Here is a 19,071-nt window from a genome sequence, read left to right as displayed (position 1 = left end):
CAGCAGAAAAAATGCGGGTCTGAAGGGGTTAAATTCTTAGATCATGTGCTGTGGCGACCCTGTCTGCTGTGTTTAGGGGGAAAGGCACTTTGTTGATCATGTTTGTTTCTGAAGCATCACAAATATGTTTCTAATCATCATATCTTTTCATTTCATTTTCGTTACTTTAGCCACCAAAACTACGTAATGTAACGTAACTTTTCCAAAAAACAAACGGCACTATCGCTTCACTCTACGGTGAAAGATGGTTGTTTGGAATTAGATTTGCATGTTATATTTCACATGCAAGTACACGTGATTATTAATAGAATGAATTATTAATGTATGCTACCTGTATGCGATTTCTTTTACAGTCAGTGTGTGAAATACATTCAGTGAGAGTGAACAGCACGGCATATAGCATTCCTGCTGTATGCATGTAGGTTCCTGATGCAGAAAAATGCAACCCTATGCACACAGTTTGCACCACTTTAATTAGCTCTTTTTGAGACATTCACAACATGTGGCTCCAGCAGTTTGTGCTTATAACCTGTAGAGCTCACAGAGAATGTTGTGAGGAAAGCACAACAGATCATTCTGTTCTCTCCATCCAAAGAAAACCTCATAAAATTCGGGCACCAGGATTCACTGGATCCTCCTAGAGTGGTGATGCCATTTCCAAAGGAGGCGCTCAGTGAATGGACCATGCTTCTGTTTTTTTTTTTTATTCAGTTGTTATAGTCGTTTTACAGTCTGCTCTGGATCGCGTTAACTTTGCAGCACAAGTTACTGCGGTGATTTAGACAGGTTAAAAGACAGACGCCTCTGTGGCATTGAAAACCTCATCATTTAATTGGTTTAGGATAATCTAATCTGGTCTAATTTCTTTATTTTTGTTTTTCCCTGATTTTATTTTCTTTGTTGAGGTGTTAGTTAAGTGTTGTCTTTGTCTTGTTTGTTACTTATTATTTTATTTTGTCTTTCTGTTCTTTGGATTGTGCTGCTTGTTACTGTTTCTTGCTTTTGTGTGGGACCCCCTTGGAAACGAGATGCTGCATCTCAAGGGGTTATCCCACAGAATTGTTGAAACCTCGGCTATAAGCTCAACATACCTCGCTAATCCACTAATCTCGCTTCATAGTAAACCCCTCTGGACTAAACGAGGCAGGGCACCTGTTGGTAACTCGCTTTGGGCCAATTCAGGCATGAAGTTATTACTTTGCGCCGTTTTTTTCATCCGGTCCTGTTAGCATTCACCCAAAGTCCTGTGTTAACTGAGTGTGTGAAAAACAAATGAGTCAGCAGCTGGTTGGTCCATTAAACAGGAGTTTTACATGGGAAACTCTGGTCATTGAGCAATATTTAGTACATTTACATGCACTGAATTTTCAATATCATTATTCTGAATGGGACAATATTCCAAATTTGATATGGGTAATTATAAACAGCATATTATGTTTGGTTATTCCTAAAAAGGCCTTTTTCTGATTAAGGCATGTGGGTTATACTGACATTATTTAGGTTTTGGGAGCATCCTGTGCTCATGTATACTGTGCTTCCAGACTCCTCGTCTCACTTGGGGTTTTTACTGCAGTTTCTCCAGCTTCATGGTCAGCTCGCTGTGTTGTAAACAAACCAGCCAGCCAGCCAACAGTTTGCAAGGCCGGGTGCAGAGACGCATTCACGCAATGAAAGCCCGGATTTCTGGTTGGACGGAGAAACTCACCTCGTTTTAAACCTCATGAAAGACTTGGCTATCAACTGGTTTCCGGATGTGAGAAAACATCACAGTGTCGACCATTTCAGGAAGGTGGTTGAAGGAACGAGAGAGGGAGGCTGTGCTCGCACGGTCAAGCAAGTCAGAGTTTGCACGGCTGCATGTAAATGGGAATATTAAGGGAATATTAATCTTCATTAGCCATGCAAACAGCTTAGCAGGAATATTGTCTTTCTCAGAATAAGGGCAAAAACCGGAATATTTTGCGCATGTGAACACAGTGAGAGCAACAACGCGCATGCAGTTGCAATCCTGGCTTTCATTATTCACACTTTGTTGTCCTTACCAAACAAAATTTGAATAGCATGAGCGTTATGAGCGTCTGTCGAGGCGCCGTGTGTGTGTGTGTGTGTGTGTGTGTGAGTGGTGTGTTTCCAAAAGTAATTGTGACACTCTGCTGTGAGCCCACATGTCTGGAAGAGCCTCACCTCATTCATACTCCACGTTCATCCAAAACTCATTTTGGCAGCGCTATCAGCTCTGTCTGGCGGCGGCGACAGGTGTACACGTTCGCTTTCAACCCGCAGCGCTCGGCGTTTACGGTCCGCCTCCGATAGCCGGGCCGGATCGACTTCTCACCGCGTTTTATTCTGAACCGGATCGCCGTTCGCTTGTTTGCTTTAAAAGTGTGCTCCCCTGCCTTTAGATCCAAAACTCTTTATTTTGGGCTTATATCCTAACACCCTAGTCATACCCAAAAGTAAAATAGCTCTTATAGATATGTGTCTACTCCAAGCAAAACGCTCAATTGCTTTATTATGGAAGAAAAATCAAAGACCACGGGTGGGTCAGTGGCTTAGAGAAATGAGCAGTTGTTGCGTTATAGAAAGGATAACCTATATTTTGAAGAAGAAAATTGAAATGTATGATAAAGTTTGGGGACCTTTCACTAATTACTTAAGGGATGTTGATGTGTTGGACATGAATAGAGATGATGACAATGGAAGTACCTCAAACTGATGTGGCTCTCTATATAATGCTGGAGGATGTTGCATAGCTTTTTATTTTGTTTTTCTTTTTTTTTCTTTTTTTTTCTTTTTTGTGTGTGTTTTCTTTCTGTATGTGTGTGATTTTTTTTTTGTAATTATTGTGTATAATTTGTTCTTTTTTTTCTCTCTTTTGCTATTGTCTGGTTTAATGTAAAATAATAAATATATTGTTTAAAAAAAAAAAGTGTGCTCCCACCTCTGCAAGTGAACCAAACTAATGGAGAAAACACATAATGGCTCAGTTAAAAGAGGGTAGGCATGAAAAATCGCTGGCATTTTAAAGGCGAACATATCAGCCTGTCTGCCTCCTCGTCGTCCTCCGCGCCCTCACTCTCCATCACGGGATTTCAACGCCTGACTACTTCCTGTTTCTGGTCATGTCTGCTGCACATAATCCTTTCACGACGGGTAAATGGATTTCTCTCACTTTTTTTTTGTGTGTGTGTGTGTGTGGAGTATAGCATTTGCATTTTTAAGACATTGTGCTTATTTCACAGAATTTTCACTTGCACACACACACACACAAACACACATATTTATGCAGAGACGCTCACGTTCAGTGTCGCTGCAATTTCAGTCTCTCCTACACTTTGTCATAGAAACACACACGGTTCACACACAAATGCACAAACACATGCACAAGCACGGAGGGTATTATAACACACAGAATATTACGACTGCAGCGGCGGGGCAGAGGCATAACCTGTGATGAATTGCATTTATGAAGCAGCGCCGTAATCTGCAGCTGGTGCACCCCGCCGCCTTCATATATTTCCGAGATATGAGCAATGAGAGTGTGCGATCACACGCCGCTGCATTACAATTAGAGTTTGACCTTTCCTGTGCTGAGATCCTCCCCAAAACACCTGAATCAGCACAATGAGCATCCCCAAGTAGCTCTCCAGGAAGAGATTTTTTTTGTGTGTGTGTGTGTGTGTGTGTGTGTGTGTGTGTGTGTGTGTGTTGAGCTCAGAGACTGAAAGAGAATCTGCCTGTGTTTACACTCCCCCGGTTCATGTTAAGCTGCTTATGTAGGGTTGATTGGCCCGTCAGTGTTTCACTGACTGCGGGACAAAGAACAGGTGTCGCAGAACATTTTTATTTATCTATTTTTTATTTATTTATTATTTTTTTTTTTTACCAGGCTTTTAGAATAGCCCCGTATGACCTTGCAAAGCTAAATATTCAAACCTGAGAAGGGGGGATTTACCTGAAGAGGTTGAGCCTCCCCGCGTTGGATACATGCTCTAATCTCAGCTGTTCGACACCCCGGGGATTTTGGTTTCTGTCAGACACACACCTGGCCCGGGGAAGTCTCGGGGGATTGGATAGTAATATTTGATAAAGGTAACAGGGGTTGCCATGGAATAGGAAAAGCAGGTTTGTATATAATCTGCGAAGATATATATGTATATGGAAAAAAAAAACTATTTCTGTTCACTCCCAGATATACGGGGCTGTTTGGATCAGCCACGCCGCCGGGAATAATACATGTTGACTTAATGTTTCTTTTTCCACTTATTGTAAGTCATGCTGAATATGAGCCTCGGTGATACAGTTAAACTGAATAAATGAAGAGTTTGGTTCTCAAAGGAGATAGCCGCCTCATGGAAAATGTTGGTGAATGGAAACTGGAGGACAAAGGGCCCGATCCTCCAGGAAAGCAGCTCCAAGCACGACTCAGGTGTCTTTTCCAGTTTCCGAGTGGCTCAGTTGTCATTTCCCCGTGCAGCGCCCCCTTGTGGAAACAGCAAAGTCTCGTGTGTCCGTCTTGTCAGCTGCAGTGTTGCTGCGTCGCTGAAAGTGACTGAGCAGCAAACAGCAGCTCTGAGGTCAGTGCTGCAGGTCTCTCTGCTGTCTGAAGCTCATTATCCAGACAGTGATGGTGGCCTCCATAGGGGGCGCCGGCGAGCGTCCGCTCTGCTTGTCCCACACACAGGGACGCTGCTTCACCTCAGGGAGCTCAGATGGAGTCCTGATCTGCTCGTGAGCTTTCACTCCGTCTCCTTCCTTCTCACCTGGAGAATCCTCCATTAGAACAGCAGCCCACCAAGGTGAGACACACCTGGCTGTTAGAGGGGACGGGAGACGGCCTCTGATTGGTTCACTGCATGTTACGCCCAAAACACAGCCAGGATGAATGAAGAGACTCAGGACAAGCCTTTAGAGCCAGGAACCAGTGTGTGTGTGTGTGTGTGTGTGGGTGTGTGTGTGGCCCACTCTTTATGCCATGGTCCTGGATGAATACTCTTTTCTGATTGGCTGGCAGGTGTGTTTAAAAACCATGTATTGTGCACAAACTATGATTCAGCTTCAATCACTGTTTTAAGGTCATCCACTATGTCTGACCTGTATCCATAGCAACATCAAAATGCACAGCTGTCAAAGCTTACTCGTTATCGACTTGACAACCAGGAAGGAAAACTCACCAATGGATTTTTTTTTTTTATATTCTTTCCTCATCCTTCTTTTACCTTGCTGGTAAATGACCTGACATGAGTGGGATAATCAACTCGTAGGTGTGCGTTAAACTGTTTTAAGGGACTTTACCATGTCTGGACCTCCATGTTGTGCCTTAAAACCATTTCACGCACACCTACATGTAGATTATTCCTTATGTATAAGAATATTCACAGCCCCCCTCTAGTCATTTATTAAAGCCTCATTTATTTATTAAAACTATTACATGTTAATATGTTTTGTCCATGAAAAACATCATTTTTTTTGCACTAAATGGAACACTTTGCCCTCATTAGAAATGTGCAGATCAATGAATTTGCAAATTGGCTCCGCCCATCGGTACACCGGCTCATAACCAAGGCTCTGTTCACACAACCACAAAGTCCCGTCTGCTGAAAATCATGCCATATTGGAAAATCTAACCATGAAAACATTTTTTTTTTTCAGTGAATCTCTTTGCAGTTAAACTGATCTTGTTCATGTGAAGCCACTGGTCTGTTTTTTTTGTTTATTTTTTTAAAACAAAGTCAACCAGCAGTCCGGCAGCAGACTGGCAGAGCAGCTGCTAATGATATGCAAAGCAGCGTCCCGTGAGCTGACAGCTGATTGGCTGTGGGATTTGGGATTTCTGTCTGAATCTCCCACACACCTCCACCTTCAGCAGAGGAGTGTGAAAACACCTCTCTCCTGACTAACTGAGCCCAGACAGTCAGTAGAGTCAAGGTCACACATTTTAGGAGACAGAAGCAGAAGAAAAACAATTTTGGGGGGGTTGGGAGAGACTTTAATAATCGGTTTATCTGTGTTACATGTGGCAGAGGCAGGCAGGAGGCTGTCATGTGCAGGCAGCCACTGAAACTTCAGCAGAGAAAGTTGAAATGAGGAGCACATCATTATCCTTATCTTGACAAGGATCATTGTGCTTCTGAGGGCGTTTGAACGTCTCACGTTTGAAATCAGATCCACCTCAAGCTATTCAAATTATTACGACTTTTTAAAGTTACCTTTGCCTCAGAGTTGTGAGAAATGAGAGCATCTGCTGCGGTGTGCGTCAGGTCGGCAGAGTGGGGAAGGTTATTTTAATAACTTAATGCATCACAGATTACTGAATGCTGATTGTTATCAGTGATGTAATTTGTATGATTACCCGGTTTTAGTGATGCGAACTGGTTGGAATTGTGGAAAATATGTAAAAGAAAAAATTTAAATTAAAAGTGCCAAATTTGTCAAAGGACAGTATCTCACATCTGCTCAAAAAGTCACCAGAAGTCATTATGTCACGTCTGTGTTTTATCTGTGTTTAACGAAGGAGGGAGATTCCCAGAAGAGTTAGAAAAGAACAGAAGAGATGGAGATGGAGGAGAGCATGCAAACACAAGATGCACTGAAACGAAATGTCCAGGTGTTTGTCATCCCTGAGAGAGAGAGAGAGAGAGTGAGAGAGAGAGAGAGAGAGAGAGAGAGAGAGAGAGAGAGAGAGAGAGAGAGAGACTCTATTTACATGAGATGTATCTGTCATAAACATATTATCCATATTCCTATAGATTACTGATAAGTTTTATAAATGTACAGTACAGGCCAAAAGTTTGGACACACCTTCTCATTCAATGCGTTTTCTTTATTTTCATGACTATTTACATTGTAGATTCTAACTGAAGGAATCAAAACTATGAATGAACACATGTGGAGTTATGTACTTAACAAAAAAAGGTGAAATGACTGAAAACATCTTTTATATTCTAGTTTCTTCAAAATAGCCACCCTTTGCTCTGATTACTGCTTTGCACACTCTTGGCATTCTCTCGATGAGCTTCAAGAGGTAGTCACCTGAAATGGTTTTCCAACAGTCTTGAAGGAGTTCCCAGAGGTGTTTAGCACTTGTTGGCCCCTTTGCCTTCACTCTGCGGTCCAGCTCACCCCAAACCATCTGGATTGGGTTCAGGTCCGGTGACTGTGGAGGCCAGGTCATCTGCCGCAGCACTCCATCACTCTCTTTCTTGGTCAAATAGCCCTTACACAGCCTGGAGGTGTGTTTGGGCTCATTGTCCTGTTGAAAAATAAATGATCGTCCAACTAAACGCAAACCGGATGGGATGGCATGTCGCTGCAGGATGCTGTGGTAGCCATGCTGGTTCAGTGTGCCTTCAATTTTGAATAAATCCCCAACAGTGTCACCAGCAAAACACCCCCACACCATCACACCTCCTCCTCCATGCTTCACAGTGGGAACCAGGCATGTGGAATCCATCCGTTCACCTTTTCTGCGTCTCAAAAAGACACGGCGGTTGGAACCAAAGATCTCAAATTTGGACTCATCAGACCAAAGCACAGATTTCCACTGGTCTAATGTCCATTCCTTGTGTTTCTTGGCCCAAACAAATCTCTTCTGCTTGTTGCCTCTCCTTAGCAGTGGTTTCCTAGCAGCTATTTGACCATGAAGGCCTGATTCGCGCAGTCTCCTCTTAACAGTTGTTCTAGAGATGGGTCTGCTGCTAGAACTCTGTGTGGCATTTATCTGGTCTCTGATCTGAGCTGCTGTTAACTTGCCATTTCTGAGGCTGGTGACTCGGATGAACTTGTCCTCAGAAGCAGAGGTGACTCTTGGTCTTCCTTTCCTGGGTCGGTCCTCATGTGTGCCAGTTTCGTTGTAGCGCTTGATGGTTTTTGCGACTCCACTTGGGGACACATTTAAAGTTTTTGCAATTTTCCGGGCTGACTGACCTTCATTTCTTAAAGTAATGATGGCCACTCATTTTTCTTTAGTTAGCTGATTGGTTGTTGCCATAATATGAATTTTAACAGTTGTCCAATAGGGCTGTCGGCTGTGTCGTAACCTGACTTCTGCACAACACAACTGATGGTCCCAACCCCATTGATAAAGCAAGAAATTCCACTAATTAACCCTGATAAGGCACACCTGTGAAGTGAAAACCATTTCAGGTGACTACCTCTTGAAGCTCATCGAAAGAATGCCAAGAGTGTGCAAAGCAGTAATCAGAGCAAAGGGTGGCTATTTTGAAGAAACTAGAATATAAAAGATGTTTTCAGTTATTTCACCTTTTTTGTTAAGTACATAACTCCACATGTGTTCATTCATAGTTTTGATGCCTTCAGTTAGAATCTACAATGTAAATAGTCATGAAAATAAAGAAAACACATTGAATGAGAAGGTGTGTCCAAACTTTTGGCCTGTACTGTATATTCATGGTCTACGGCCGTAGTTAATCATTACTCCAAATTTTCTGTTGGAAGATGTGTGTACGTAGCTTCATGCAGTCACTTTGTATTTCTGAACCTCATGAGAAAATTTTTAAAAATGGCCACTTTTCCCTCAGTTGTGACATTAACATTATAACATTGGACGCTCACATTTCACAATTCTGACTTTTATCTCACAACTGTGATTTAATATCTGACAACACCGTCTATTTTCTCTCAGCTAGTAGAAGAAAATTCCCAAAATCTTGATATGAAGTTGGAATTGAGGAAAAAATCTTGTAACTGTGAGATGTGAGTCAGAGACAAATTGACATAAAGTGAAAAAAAAAGAAAAGAAAAAGTCAAAATGCAGCCATTTTTACAATCTTAAACAGTGCATCAGTGTCAGACTTTTCACTGTTGTTGTTGTTTTTTTTTTTTTTCTAATGATACTTTCTGCCGTTTCTGTTTAAACCTGTTATAATTCAGTAGAAGAAAGTCAGCATGGGATGGATTGAGAACAATGATAGGCCAACAAAAAACTGAAGGAAAGCCAGTAAGGCTTGTTGGTTATGACAGTAACAAGGATTTGGCTGAAGCACTAAATTCCTTGTACTTGAGATTTGGCACTCATAATTTTGCAGTCGAACGCAAGGAAATTTGCAAAGAGGCTGCACCGCTCATAAAACCATTAAAGATGTTTACAGTTCAGGATGTGAACGTAGCATTTCAGAAAATTAAGACAAATAAGTGTCCAGGGCCAGACTGTATCACAGGAACAGCTCTGTGAAGTGTTCTCCTACATATTCGGGATGTCTCTGGATCAGCATAACGTCTCTAAGTTATGAAAAGAGTCCATTGTGGTCCCAGTGGCAAAAAATAGGACCCCTAAGGAGCTAAATGACCTCCGACCAGTGGCTTTAACATCAGTTTGCCTACAGGACTGGGATGGGAGTAGACGATGCACAGATCACTTGACTCAACCTCTTGTGTCAGCACCTGGAGGGTCCTGGTGCCCATGCCAGACTCTTATTCATGGACTTTTCATCAGCTTTTAACACTATCCAGCCACTTTTTTTTTTTTTTTAGCTAGGAAGCTGCTCTGTCATTTTAATCTTGATATGCATCTTGTGAGCTGGATTGTTGATCTCTCCTCAGGGCTGTGTCTTGTCCCCTGTGTTTTACATCCTCTATACCAGCGATTGTAGAAGTCAGCATGAGAACAGGCACATTGTGAAATTTGCGGATGACACTGTTATTTTTAGCTTACTTCATAATGATGAATGTGAGCATGGACCGGTGGTGGATGAGTTGACGAGGCTTTTCTCCAGTTAAACACCTCTAAGACCAAAGACATGGCTATTGATTTTAGGAGGAGAGTTTCTGACCCTTTATTGCAGACAGTGATCAAGGGAGATGGCATCTATGGCATCTTTCTGAGAAGGTTAAATTCTTTTAATGTTGACCGGAAAATGATGTCACTGTTTTATAAATCTTTCATTGAATCCATCCTCACTTTTTCCCTAATGGCCTGGTTTGGCAATCTGAACGTCGGAAACAGGAACAACGTGAAGAGCATCGTGAGAGTGGCTCTAGCAAGGTGCTGGGTGTTCCTCAGGCCTCTTTAGCAGGTTTATATGACCAGCAGGTCCTGTGTAAAGCCAGGGACATACTGGCCTTTGCTGGCCACCCCCTTCACCAGGAATTTGAATTCATCCCCTCTGGTCGTAGACTTGAGTGCCCCGGGCAAAGTGCAATAGGAGCAGAAACTTATTCATCGTGCAATAACTCTCATAAATGCCGACAAGTGATGCACACAGCACTCTGAACTGTCTTATCATGGCCCTATGGTGGTCTTTTTTCTGTGTATACTATACAATATTTTATTTTGTTTGTTTTATATATTCTGTGTTTCCGTGTTGTTTTAAAGTTTCCCTTTTTGGGACAATAAAGTAACTTGACTTGACCAGTCCAGTGATTATTATGAGATTGTTTATACATGTGAGCCACCAACCGGTTGCATCTGGTGTGTTGATTTCTGAAAAAAGCCTCCAAAATTTCCGATGAGGAGGAGGTAGTGTGTGTACTGTGTGTCTGTTGTGTTTTTCCCAGCTGTTTGTCATCCGGTCATTCTGGTCTTACGCGTGCGATCGGAGAAATCACATTTGAAAACTATCCGAGCTCGCTGTGGCGCCGTGTGATAACAATTTGCAGGAGGTGGATCCATTTTATTCGCAGGTTTCGGGCTTTGAGCTACAGACTGAGGCAGTGACCGAACTAATCCATAGGAAAGCACAGATAGATTTCTGTCTGCGTCAATACGGCAGATTTCAGCCGAGGCACAGCGGGACGAAAACATGCCTGCAGGGCTTCGCTTACCGTGCTGCTACTTACAAACAGCCTGCATGTGTTTAAACCGAGAGAGAAACTGACCCAGACAGGCCGCAGCCAGCCCAACTTCACAGCAGACTTTTCCATTTTGTCTTCGTTTTGGAGTCTGCTGTTGTTTTTATCGCCCAAAACAAGCAAAGGAACATCTCTGATTGGCTGAACAGCTGGCGAGGAATCGGTCCGTCCCCAAAAGCTTCATCTGGATTTAGTTTTGTTGGTAAAAATGGATGGAAATCTGATGGAGACGGACGTGTCATCAGTCATACATTAGAATAAAAGTACACAGGTGGTGGCTCAGTGCGGCTGCCCCTTTATATTACAAAACAGCTTGCACTACAGTCACAATATACGAGTCAGCCCTTTTTCCTGGTTGTAAAACATGGCACCTTCAAGTTACATGCGAGCAGCACACTTACCTATTCTAGACAAGCAGGGTCTATACTCAAGTGGTTTTTGACTAAATTTAAGGCAGAATTCAACAAACACACATCTGCCACAGGTTTGGGTTAGTCAGTCCCTACTGCACCTTCTAGTGGGTCATCTACTGCTATTGTAAATCTGTCTTAACCCATCAAACGTTAACTTGAGCCACTTTTGTTAGCTTTCGTTAGTGGTTATGGTGACGAGGCATCCCAGTTTGTCCAAGACTGTCCCAGTTTCAAGCTGGATGTCCCGAGTCCCAATAAATATCTGTAAAACATGAAAATGTCCCGGTTTTCAACATTCACTGCCAAATTGTCCCAGTTTTTCGCCATTTGTGCCTGCAAATCAAACCGGACGTACACATATTATATAGCAAAAATGTTCAGTGTTTTCAGGTGAATCTAACAGAACCAGAGCTGAAGCAATCTGACCCGAGCTTTCGATGCTACAACTCTCAGAAACTGGAGACATCATGTTCAACACGGATTTTTTCCAGCAGATCCCCACAGGAACGTCATGCTCTACCAGCTCTTTATGTGTGTCTTCCCACACTTCCCACATTTTTTAGACAAATATAGACATGTTATACATCAAAAATGTTCCGTGTTTTCTGCTGAATCTGATGTGGCGGGGTCCAAACAGCTGCAGAGAGAGCGTGTCACTGTCAGCCTCCGCTCATGCACACTAAGTAATACCTTTGTGTTTTATTTTAAAAGGTAAAAGTTATTTAAAAAGTAGCCGGTGCAATCCATGTGTTTTGTGTTTACCGGTGTTGTTATACAGTTTATAATAAACTATGTTTTGGTGGATTTTCGGAGACATAACTATTTTCTTTGTGCTGAGGTGCGGTCCGCGGTGCTGAAAGGTGCACGGTAGGTGAGCTAAGCGCTGAAGTTATTGTCCATTGTGATGAAAAACACCTTTGGTGCCTGCATAAACACATACATGCGGTCACCCTATACTCGGTTAAGGTTAGAAAAGGGCTCGTCATCATGGTTAAGGTTAGGAAAGGTTAGTGCAACATTCACTAACATCACTAGTTACATAAAAATGAACATGCCTTCTGCTTGAGTTGGGACTCGATCCCAGGTCTCATTACCTTTAGCTACTTTCATCAGCTTTTGTTAGCTACCTGGTTAACCCCCTGAACCCCAAACCCACCGGCGGGATAGAAAGACATGTATTTTTTAAAAAATCGCCAAAATTCAATCAATTATCATAGCTGGAAGCTTTAAAAAACTATTTTTTCATCGGAATTTAAATTTTCCGATGGTCCCTGAATGCAACATGTCCGACTTCCGTTTAGCGGTAGAAAAAAGGACGAAACTAAGCCTAAAAAATTGATTTTTCATTCGAATCATTTTATTATACATGCTTCATTCAACAATTCGCCAAAAAAAATAGTTGTTTACTCAATCCAGATCATCCAAAAAACAGAAAATTCTGCGGTCTCCGGCGGATCTGAGACATCTTGATTGATTCAGGTGAGCCCAACAGTTGCGCGACAAAAATTCTCTGAATTTCAGTGTGTAGGCAACAGTAGTAACATGGAAGGGCACAAGGCAGTAAAAACGCCTAAGTTTAAAGAGGTTGGAAAAATGTTAATATTTCAGGAAATAAATCATGTGAAGCCCTACTTTTTTTTCCTGGATCAGTGACACTTGTGGGCACCTGAAAAAATGTTCTGTACATTTATTCCAATGTTTCTCGATTTTTGTAAAATAAATTAAAAAAAAAAAAAAAAAAAATCAGTTTGCCTTTTTTATATTTTTATAATTTATGGCACTATAACTCTTTCATACTGTGTGAAAGACATTTTTGAATGGCTTCAGGTGATAGCCACAGCTGTGCTGTTTCCATAGAGGTGCAGCACTTGTAATTGCAGTGAAAAACAAGCCCACAGTGAGGCAAAATGTGAGGGGAGCAGAAAACACCCAAAAACTGCTTGGGGTTCAGAGGGTTAAAGTTAGGAAAGGGTTTTGTTGTGATGGTAAAGGTTAGGAAACTGCAATGCTAACATTAGCTACCTAAAAATCTGCAGTGAAGGTCCATGTGACTCACCCATCCACCACCACATCCGCCTCCTCGCACAATCGAATGTGTTGGTGTTTATGCTACATCACGGTACGTAGGGCCCCATCTGATTGGTTGAGACAGACTGATGATAGGAATAGATGATAGCAGCTTCTGAGCCACTAGAAGGTGCAGTAGGGACCAGCTAACCCAAACCTGTGGGGGGATTATGACTGGTAATGTCCAATCAACGGCGTGATAACAGTCAAATCAGGTGGAATACAGGTGGTAAACAAAGATCCCTGAGCTGAACAGATGTTAAACCAGGTACATGCCTCAAAATAATATACCAGGGTTTGTTTGGTTTTTTGTTTTGTTTTGTTTTGTTTTTGTTTTTATAAGTTAGGACACCAGACATTTGTCTTAATTTTCAACAGATGCACTGGCACTTTATTATGCCGAGCCAGGTGCAAGGTTGATGAGCTGACCTGAAGGGAGCTGTTGTCACCAGAGAAGCCAGAAAAAAATAAAAAATAAAAAAAAATAAAAAACGTGACAGACGAGCAGCAGAGGCTCGCCGGTGTTTTTCTAGCTGCAGGTCGAGGCCTCTCCAGGGAGCCGCACCGTGATTGCACCAGATTATTAATATACAAATAAAATTATCATGTTTTAGGTCTGTAAATCATGTGTTAAATATGTTTTCTCTCTGAGGTAATGAATATTTGTAGCCCGTAGGCATGCTCTAATAATTAACACAGAATCAGATCAGGGGGAAAACAACCATGAAAAGAGGCAGAAAAATAATCTGCAGTTGCACTTCACTCATCCACATTTGTGCGGCTCATCCGTTTGTTTTATGGAGGGTCAGTCGAAAGGATCGAGATCTTCTGTTGCAGACACACATGAGAAGCAGTCAGACCAGCGGGGTGGAGGCGCAGGAGCAGCAGAGGAGGTGCTGTTAGGTGAGGAAGTGATGAACACAGACAGCGAATGGCAGCTGGAGCGACAGGGGAGGGAGTTATGGCTGCAGCGGCGTCCCAGGCCAAGCAATCAGCCAGCCACAAGAGGGAAGGGCTGACAAAATATGCAGGTGTTTGTCATCAAACAGCAGCAGCAGCGGAGAGAAGGCAGCAGGCAGGTGGAGGTGGCAGGTGGCAGGTGAGGGATCGAACAGGGTTACAGAACAGGATCCCGTTCAAAAAGCTTACCAGCACCCAAATCTGTTTTGTGTTTTTTGAATAGAAACTGAACTAAAACCAAAGCAGTGTGATCAAAACTCAGGAGGTCAAATCTGGCCCCCTTCAGTATTTAAAGTCTCTAAATACATGGTTAGCATTGTTTTTATTTCTGCTTTCTTTTCTTTTCTTTTCTTTTTTTTTCTTTTTTTTTTTTTTTTTTGCTTCATATGAAATGGTGCTCAAAAAGTTTCACAACATCTGGACCAAGTCAAATCAATCCAAAAGAGGTGCTGCTGGAAACTCAAACACTCTCATTAAATGCATAGACCATTTCCTTGAATTGACCCCCCTGTTGTCTTTAGGGTTCAAATCTGAGCCCCTTCAGTGTTTAACGTCTCTAAATACACGATTAGCAACATTTTTGCTTCACATTTAATGATGTTTCCTAATTTAATGGGGACGAGTGGGTAAACATAAAATGAACATGATGAAGTGTTTTCAATGTCCTGTGCACATTTTGTGCACATCAGTGTTTCTGTGGGGTCTGTCTGACCTCCAGGCTGTTTTAGCTGAATAAATATCAACATTTTACTCACATTTGTTTCAGTTGTTTTGGACACTGAGGAACTAGAACATGACATTTATAATCTGCAAAAAAAACTTCCACTGCTTTAGAGCCCTCACCTGACAGAGCACACCTGTAGTAACATAACACACCTGTAGTAACATAACACACCTGTAGTAACATAACCACACCTGTAGTAATACCTGTAGCAACTTAACCTTGCTCTTGTGTTGATTTCATGGTAACACCCCCGGTGTTAGGGTCGGTTTTGACCCGTGTTTTAAATCAGCCATAAAATACCAACAAAAAACAATTATTTTTCATCCAATGTGTTTCTTATCTCTTGGTTACCTTGTTAGGCTTCCTTATCCATGAAAAGATTGGTTTTAATATTTTTCTAGTGCCCCTTTGTGGGCCTTTCTTTTGACACATACCCCTTGCTTTCAATATTAAAAAATTGCAAAAAAATCCCAAGAGAATTATATAGATAAATAAAAGGTTGTTATGCTACCTAACTATTACTGAGGGGTATTAGAACACATCTCTAAAATGTTCATAATTTTTATTATTATTATTTTAATATTATTAACTAAAATAACATCTATTTTGTATATATTTACAGGGCTGCCAGCAGGGGGTGCTCACGCGCGTTGGATGTAAATGTAGATAAAGTCACTGCAAACTCCACCATTTTGGGTATTGGTGGGGGCAGACATTTTGGAAATCTTGAAGACTGAATTGCTAATATATTCTGGCAATATTTTGGGGGGGTGGGGGATGGGGGGAGGCATTTTTGGAGTGCCTGAACATTGGGGGGGACTTGTACCTCTTGAAGACTGGGTGAAGAGTGGGTTAAGACTGGAGATCAGTAGAGTGGGTGAAGACTGGAGATAAGTATCACATTCCAGCATATTTATTTATTTATTTATTTATTTATTCATTCATTTATTTATTTATTTCATTTATTTATTTATTTATTTATGTATTTATTTATTTATTTACTTATCAGTAGGAAAAAGCAGTGGTGGTGTCTGTAAAAACTAACTGAGCTGAATGCTCATCTGTATTGATATGTGCTCTGACTCATTCTCAGCAAATAAGTGATGCAGAGCTTTTTTACAGTGTCTTACAGCCTGGTGTGTAACCTGACACCAGCTGTAAACTGTGGTGGCCTGACACTCCTGCAGCTGTCCTGGGCAGGCTGAAGTGGTTGGGGGAGGGCCAGGCTGTGGGCTGTTGGCTGACAGTGTGAATAAGATTTCAGTTTTGGCACTTATTATTGTTTTATAGTCTTAAATTATAACCGGGTCAAAACCGACCCTAACACAAGTAAGGTCAGTATTTTAACCAGAGCATTTTATAATTCAAAAAAAAATTAATAATTTTTTTGGGGGGGTTAAATTGATGTTTCTGACAAAGTCAAGGAGTCTTGATGCAATAAAAAATATCTATATAGTGTTTTTAATTATTTAAAAATTCAAACGGGTCGCTACCGACCCTAACACAAGAGAAGGAGTAACATAACACACCTGTAGTAACACCTGTAGCAACATAACACACCTGTAGTAACACCCGAAGCAACATAACTACACCTGTCGTAACACCTGTAGCAACATAACCACACTTTTAGTAACACCTGTAGTAGCATAACACACCTGTGGTAACACCTGTAGCAACATAACCACACCTTTAGTAATACCTGCAGTAACATAACCACACCTGAGGTAACACCTGCAGTAACACAACCACACCTTTAGTATCATAACCACACCTGTAATAACATAACACACCTGTAGTAACACCTGTAGTAACATAACACACCTGTAATAACATAACCACACCTGTAGTAACACCTGTAGCAACATAACCACACCTGTAATAACACCTGCAGTGACACAACCACACCTGTAGTCACACCTGTAGTAACATAACCACACCTGTAGTAACACCTGCAGTAACATAACCACACCTGAGGTAACACCTGCAGTAACACAACCACACCTGTAGTAACATAACACACCTGTAATAACACCTGTAGTAACATAACACACCTGTAATAACATAACCACACCTGTAGTCACACCTGTAGTAACATAACCACACCTGTAGTCACACCTGTAGTAACATAACCACACCTGTAGTAACATAACACACCTGTAGTAACACCTGTAGTAACATAACTACACCTGTAGTAACATAACACATCTGTAGTAACACCTGTAGTAACATAACTACACCTGTAGTAACATAACCACACCTGTAGTAACATAACACACCTGTAGTAACACCTGTAGTAACATAACTACACCTGTAGTAACATAACCACAGCTGTAGTCACACCTGTAGTAACATAACCACACCTGTAGTAACACCTGTCGCAACATAACTACACCTGCAGTAACACCTGCAGTGACACAACCACACCTGCAGTGACACAACCACACCTGTAGTAACATAACACACCTGTAGTAACATAAGACTCCTGTTGCTGTGAGAACCAGTCCAGTTCATGTGACATTTGGGAGAAGAAAAATACAAAAACAAAATATGATTCTGTGGTTGAAAGCCCGGCACCTGGGCCAGGTGAGTGACGCTCCTCAATAACTGAAAAATTCCCTTCAGTCAGAGCACAGTAAACCACCGAGCCGCTCCATGGACAAACTGATTAAAATCTGTGTTTCTCCTGCTTTCATACATTTCATTATCTGCTCCTATTAACAACATGAATTTTTACACCATTAAAACTTGTTAATCAACATTTGACTTAATGGTGTCTCAGGTTTGCACAACCTACTAAATAATAATAATAATGTATATTTAATCAAAGGAATGCATGATTAGGTTAAATATCATAAGTACTGTCTGAACAACCACATACTGTCATAAAAAGATGAAGTTTGATGTGTAAGGGAGGGTGATATTTTATTTAAAAGACTATTTAGGGAGTCAAAAATGCACTTAGAGACACATAAACTTGGCATAAAAGTTTTTATTATAATTATTTTCAGAAGGTATAAATTGCTGGCGTCAAATTCACCCCAATAGATTTAATTTAAAAAAAAAATGCCAGTGAATTTGAAGGTGACAGGTAACAAAATAAAACAGCAAAAGCACTGAAAGAGGAGAAAAGAGTAACTATTTTGAGCAGGTGAGATGAAACCTCCCACTGACTGAAAGAACATCTCGTCTCTAAACAAACAACAAGAGAGGAAAAAAAACAAAAGAAAAAAAAAAAAAAACAAGGAGAAGCGAGACGATGTGAACAGACTCGACTGAATCGGACGAGATAATCTAAATGATAACAGCCCACAACATGGCAGAGCGAAAAACACGCACGCAAAATCTGGCCAGACATTCGCCCAGATGTTCTCGGCCGTGATAAAACCAGAGAACAGGTGCAGGGGGGTTTGAGCTGCTGTGTGCTGGAGATGTGGGGGAGCTGAGGGTGAAAATAGAGACGCTAACAAGAAGTGATCTTAGATTTTCAGGTAAGCGTCCCGGCTACTTCACCTGTCAGAACGCATTTACAGCCCCGGATAAGACTGTAACACAGGCAGCACAGCCACACTGACGGGCAGGAGGACTTTCCAGCCAAATAAGAAGAATGCTATGACACATTATTACGCCCAACTGCAGAAAAACTACACTTGCTTTTGACAACCCTGTGGTAAACGAGAGTGCGCGGCGTGCAGTTCAGTGCTGAAGCTCAGATTTTTCCACACATCTAGCTAAACACTGCCAACATGCAGAGCTGACTGTTGTGGCTTAAAAGATGATTGTGCAAAACCATCATTGATATCAGCCAATATCGGTTTTAAAAATGAAATATCAGCATCGGTGGATATGGGAAATACGTTAAATTTGTCCTGGTTGTTGTCAGAGCATCATTGAAGCCTCTTCAGCAGGATGAATCTTACAGTTTTATCTGAGAGAAAGTGTTATAGAGATGTTTTAGGTGACCCAATTCGAAGCAGTTTTCTTATTTTGCTCGGTGAATGTGTACATTTTGAAAAGCGTTTTAATCTTTGCATCTGCATCTGCCAGTGGGCCTTCACAATAAGAGCAGGCATAGTAATAAAATATTAATTCCACTACAGG

The 19,071-nt window shown here is 41.5% G+C and overlaps 1 protein-coding gene across 1 annotated transcript in view; it reads left to right on the top strand.

Annotated features, from left to right (window-relative positions):
• grin3a (glutamate receptor, ionotropic, N-methyl-D-aspartate 3A) overlaps window positions 1-19,071 on the top strand; it is an 89,801-nt gene that overhangs the window by 16,462 nt on the left and 54,268 nt on the right. The gene's annotated exons all lie outside the window — the stretch shown is intronic.

This window comes from Myripristis murdjan, chromosome 12 (assembly GCF_902150065.1).
Source record: "Myripristis murdjan chromosome 12, fMyrMur1.1, whole genome shotgun sequence".
Classification (NCBI taxonomy): domain Eukaryota; kingdom Metazoa; phylum Chordata; class Actinopteri; order Holocentriformes; family Holocentridae; genus Myripristis; species Myripristis murdjan.
The sequence above is the reverse complement of the archived record's forward strand: the minus strand, read 5'-3'. Positions and strand labels throughout refer to the sequence as shown.